A 6,000-nucleotide genomic window follows, 5' to 3' on the forward strand; every position below is an offset into this window, starting at 1 on the left:
AGGGCTGATTTCCCACTCCCATCATGGGGTGAGGGGACTGGATGTACACTCCAAGGAAATTTTGAATTCATGCACTTTGAAAGGCCTAAGTGGAACCCACATCAGGACAGAGTGGGCAGAATCCCCTCTCAGACCATCTACAAATCCCGAAGCATCAATTGTGTGCGAAGGTGACTGGAAACAAATTTTGCTCAGAGAGCCTCCAACATGGGAAATGAAAAGTCAAAATGTTACATTTTTCCCCTGGAGGAACCCTCTCTGCTTCATAAAAGCAAATTAGTTCAGAGATAGTAAGAACTGCCGATGCTGGAGTCTGAGATAACACAGTGTGGAGCTGGAGGAACACAGCAGACCAGGCAGCATCAAAGGAGCAGAAAAGCTGATGTTTTGGGTCAGGACCCTTGTTTAGAAATAGTTCAGATCATGGCTGCTTCAATGCTCTTTAAAGTATTAGTATCTTTGGCGATGAGAATGACTCATGCCCTCAATGCAGGGTGGAGCTCCTGAATCAGGGCACCCCGATTTAACAGGTCTATTTACCCCTAGATTTAGTGGGCCTTGGTTCTAGCTTCCCTTGGAGTCAATTCACGCTGCACTTCCCCAGGCTTTGGAACGTAATCATTGTGTTTTCTTAATAACTCAAAGACATGCTGCTTACTTTGGCACCATCAGATGAAACCTGAGGCCTAAGGTAAACAGTGACATTGCAGAACCCAGGATATAAAAGCACACACCTCAAGGTTTATTGTGTGAATTAGAGGTCTGGAATCATGTAATGAAGGCATATTTCTTTGAGAGATTTTCATCATTTTCCTCAGAGGTGGGTAGACTTGACTGATGTGAAATACAGAAGCTCAAAAAAGTATACCCTGTTCAAGAAGGGGAGTAGAGACAACCCTGGTAATTATAGACCAGTGAGCCTTACCTCAGTTGTTGGTAAAGTGTTGGAAAAGGTTATAAGGGATAGGATTTATAATCATCTAGAAAAGAATAAATTGATTAGGGATAGTCAGCATGGTTTTGTGAAGGGAAGGTCATGTCTCACAAACTTTATTGAGTTCTTTGAGAATGTGACCAAACAGGTAGATGAGAGTAAACCAGTTGATGTGGTGTATATGGATTTCAGCAAGGCGTTCGATAAGGTTCCCCACAATAGGCTATTGTACAAAATGCGGAGGAATGGAATTGTGGGAGATATAGCAGTTTGGATCGGAAATTGGCTTGCTGAAAGAAGACAGAGGGTGGTAGTTGATGGGAAATGTTCATCCTGGAGACCAGGTACTAGTGGTGTACCGCAAGGGTCGGTGTTGGGTCCACTGCTGTTTGTCATTTTTATAAATGACCTGGATGAGGGCGTAGAAGGATGGGTTAGTAAATTTGCAGACGACACTAAGGTCGATGGAGTTGTGGATAGTGACGAAGGATGCTGTAGGTTGCAGAGAGACATAGATAAGCTGCAGAGCTGGGCTGAGAGGTGGCAAATGGAGTTTAATGCGGACAAGTGTGAGGTGATGCACTTTGGTAGGAGTAACCAGAAGGCAAAGTACAGGGCTAATGGTAAGATTCTTGGTAGTGTAGATGAGCAGAGAGATCTCGGTGTCCATGTACACAGATCCTTGAAAGTTGCCACCTAGGTTGACAGGGCTGTTAAGAAGGCATACAGTGTTTTAGTTTTATTAATAGAGGAATCGACTTCCAGAACCAAGAGGTTATGGTGAAGCTGTACAAAACTCTGGTGCAGCCGCACTTGGAGTATGGTGTACAGTTCTGATCACCGCATTATAAGAAGGATGTGGAAACTCTGGAAAGGGTGCAGAGGAGATTTACTAGGATGTTGCCTGGTATGGAGGGAAGGTCTTACGAGGAAAGGCTGAGGGACTTGAGGCTGTTTTCATTAGAGAGAAGAAGGTTGAGAGGTGACTTAATTGAAACATATAAAATAAACAGAGGGTTAGATAGGGTGGATAGGGAGAGCCTTTTTCCTAGGATGGTGACGGCGAGCACGAGGGGGCATAGCTTTAAATTGAGGGGTGAAAGATATAGGACAGATGTCAGAGGTAGTTTCTTTACTCAGAGAGTAGTAAGGGAATGGAACGCTTTGCCTGCAACGGTAGTAGATTCGCCAACTTTAGGTACATTTAAGTCGTCATTGGACAAGCATATGGACGTACATGGAATAGTGTAGGTTAGATGGGCTTCAGATTGGTATGACAGATCGGCACAACATCGAGGGCCGAAGTGCCTGTACTGTGCTGTAATATTCTATGTTCTATACAAAGACAGCAATAAACACCAGATTTATTAGGCCTTTAACACAAGTGAAATCCATCTTTATGGCTTGTAGTAGCATTAATTATACATTATTTCCCTTGATTAAACCCTATCTCACAGGGTCCACTTGTTGCTTTAATTTAATTATTGTTTATTAATTTTAATCCTTAATATATATATCTTTTTCTCCTCTTCCACTTTTTGTTCCTGCCAATATTAGCTTTTACAAGCTGTGCGCGCCTCTGGGCCACATTGGTCTGGCTGGAAGGGTCAAGATTTGCTGCCTGTTCTGGCTTGCCAACTGCTCCAGGGCTGCCCAGTCCTAATTACTACCCCCAGAAATGGAAGAATAATCTCCGCAGCAATGAGCCCAAATCCAGGTGAAGAATGGTATGAACAAATTGCGAGATCAGCAGATTTTATCTTCTTTGAACATCTTCATTTATTCATGAAAATGCTATCAGCAGTGGGGAAATGCAAAACCAGTTTGATTGACAGTTAAGATCAATCCAGTTGAGTAGCAGAGTTCTTCAAAACATAGAAACAGAAACCTGGAGCAGGAGTCAGCCATTCAGCCCTTCGAGCCTGCTCCACGATTTGATACGATCATGGCTGATCATCCAACTCAGTCCCCTGTCCCCACTTTCTCCCCGTACCCCTTGAATCCTTTAGCCCAAAAAACTGTATCTAACTCCTTCTTGAAATATTTTGGCCTCAATCACTTTCTGTGACACAGAATTCCACAGACTCCCTACTTGCTGGGTGAAGACATTTCTCCTCTTCCCAGTCCTAAATTACTACCCCATATCTTTAGACTGTGACTTTACAGACTGATTGACTTTGAGAGGACAGTGTGCCTAGAGGATGAACCATTAGCATGAGGCTCCACAATTTTGGTCAACCCTGGTTGACAACTGTAATGGATCACAAGGCTGAGGGCAATAAGGTGCGACAACTGGTTTCAAAGGGCAGAGAAAGCATCCTTTTACAAGATGCTGGCACAATTGGCAGGTGACGTGGGAAGCTGACAGGGTGGCAATGCTCATGCACTTAGCACTCCAGCAAGACTCAGAAACAAAGGAAGAGAAACAGATAAAACACAGCTTGGACTTACAATGTGAAGGACTGGATTGTGGGGGATAGAATTTGGAAGAACAGACTGGACAGTCAATGAGGTGTAGAGCTGGGTGAACACAGCAGGCCAAGCAGCAGAGGAGCAGGAAAGCTGACGTTTCGGGTCTGGACTCTTCTAAAGATATTATCTATACTATTCGCTTCAACCAATCGCTGTGGACTGTGGAAGTGAGTTTCACATTCTCCCCACTGCTTGGGTAAAGAAGTTTCCTCTGAATTCCTGACTGGATTTCTTGGTGACTAGCCTATTTAATGGCCTCTAGTTCTGTTAATCCCTACAAGAGGAAACACTCCCTCTGTTAAAACCTTTCATAATTATGAAGGTCTCTATTTAGTCACCACTCAGCCTTCCTTTCCCAAAAGACACCCAGCCTTTCAATCCATTCCTGATGTGTGCGCACACATATTTCTGTAACTTTTTAAAAATAATCTCTGCACCTTCTCCAGTGCCTCTATGTCTTTTATATAGTCTGAAGATCAGAACTGCAGACAGTGTATAAGTGTTGTCTAACCAAGGTTCACTGCATTTTTAGCACAAACTCCCTTTCTTTCAATTCTATCCCTCCAGAAATAAAGTCTCGTGCTCAGTTTGCTCTCTTTATAGTCTTGCTAACCTGTGGCACAACTTCAAATGATTGGTTTATTTGTCCAAGATCCCTTTATTCCTCCACCTGACTGAGTCTTGCACTTTTTACAGCATACTATCTCACATTTGTTGAACTTCATTTGTCAGTTTTATTGCTCATTCTGCAAGTTTACGGATGTCCACTTGTCATTTTTTGCAGTCCAACTTGGTATTACAAACAAACAAGGAACAAGAGTAGGCCACTCAGCCCTTCAAGCTTGTTCTGCTAATCTGATTTTAACTTCAACTCAACATTCCTGCATACCCCTCCCACCCAATAATCTTTCATCCCCTTGGTCATCAAGAATCTATCTCCCTCTGCCAGAAAAATATTGAAAGATTCCGCATCCACTGCCTTTTGAAGAAGGGAATTCCAAAAACTCTCAACCCTCACAGAAAACTGTTTCCTCACCTCTGTTTTAAATGGGAGCCCCATTATTTTTAAACGATGATCCCCAGTTCTAGATTCTCCCACAACAGGAAACATCCTTTTCCATATCCACCCGGTCAAGTCCCCTCAGGATTTTATACATTTCAATTAAGTCACCTCTGACTTTTCTAAACTCCAGAGGATACGGGCCCAGCCTATCTGGCCTTTCCTCATATGGCAATCTGCTCATTCCAGGAATTGACTATTCCCTGCCTCTGTCAAATCAGCGTCATCCAAATTGTGCTTGATTCCAAAGTCCAAATTGTTAATATGAATTGACAACAGCAGTGGTCCCAGCTTTCATCCTTGTCAAGCCAAGCTCAGGTAAACGTATAAGATTCAAGTGCAACATTTGTGGAAGAGCAATGAGACTTCTCCCTGTATCCTGAACGATATCCTTCCCTCAATCAACATCATCACAAACAAACAAATGCATTGATCACTCCATTCATTGATGGATGCAAAAATTGCCACCTCCATCCAACAAAGTAATAGCTTCTATCCATCAGTTAAGATGTGCCAGCAATGTATAAATTGGATAGGATTATCCCTTGTAGGCAGTTGTGTCAACACCAAAAAGGATAATCCAGAGACGCTACAACCAAGAAACACTGAAAACAGGAACAAGAGTAGGCTTGTTCGGCGTTTCGAGCCTGCTCCCTGATTCAATATGATCAGCTATCATAGCTGATCACCTAGCTTGCCCTGTTTCCACTTTATCCCGGTACCCTTGGATCGCTTTTGAACCAAGAACTATACCTAACTCCTTCTTGAAAGCATTCAATGGTTTGGTCACAACCGCTTTCTGTAGCAGGGAATTCCACAGGCTCACCACTCTCTGGGTGAAGACATTTCTCATCTCAGTCCTAAATGGCCAACCCTGTATCCTTAAACTTTCACCCCTGGTTTTGGACTCCCTGGTCATTGTGGACATCCTTCCTGAATCTAGAATTTTATAGGTTTCTATGGGACCTGTCCCCTCATTCTTCTAAACTCCAATGAATACAGTTCTAACTGATCAAGTCTCACTTCATATGTCAGCCCTGCCATCCCATGAATCAGTTGGTAAACCTTCACTGCACTCCCTCCACTGCCAGAAAATCCATCCTCAGGAAAGGAGACCAAAACTACATACAATAATCCAGGTGAGGTCTCACTAAGACCCTGGAAAACTGCAGCAAGACATTGCTGCCCCTGTACATAAATCCTCTCCACCAATATTTGCCTTCTTCACCACCTGCTGCACCTGAAAGACTGAACAGCAGTGTCCAGATAGAAAGCTTTAAAATTATGAAGGGTTTCAACAAGGCAGAAGGAGAAAACAATGTATCCACTGATGGAAAAGTCTAAAACCAGAAGACATCAATATGAGTTAGCCACCATTAAGTCCGGCAGGGACTTCAGAACAGTGCACAATTGGGTACTGTAAGAAGTAGTTGAAGCAAATATCAGACATATTGAATGGGGAGCTAGAGAAATCCACAGTTGGTGGGGCTGGTGGGGGGGGGGGGTGTAATAAGAGGTTATGGTAAGAGAGTTC

At 43.3% G+C, this 6,000-nt stretch overlaps 1 protein-coding gene across 12 annotated transcripts in view; it reads right to left on the bottom strand.

Moving 5' to 3' along the window:
• Window positions 1-6,000, bottom strand: part of LOC125448278 (RNA-binding motif, single-stranded-interacting protein 2-like) — a 257,608-nt gene that overhangs the window by 36,367 nt on the left and 215,241 nt on the right. The window lies entirely within an intron of this gene.

The sequence above is a fragment of the Stegostoma tigrinum genome, chromosome X (genome assembly GCF_030684315.1).
Source record: "Stegostoma tigrinum isolate sSteTig4 chromosome X, sSteTig4.hap1, whole genome shotgun sequence".
NCBI classification, from domain to species: domain Eukaryota; kingdom Metazoa; phylum Chordata; class Chondrichthyes; order Orectolobiformes; family Stegostomatidae; genus Stegostoma; species Stegostoma tigrinum.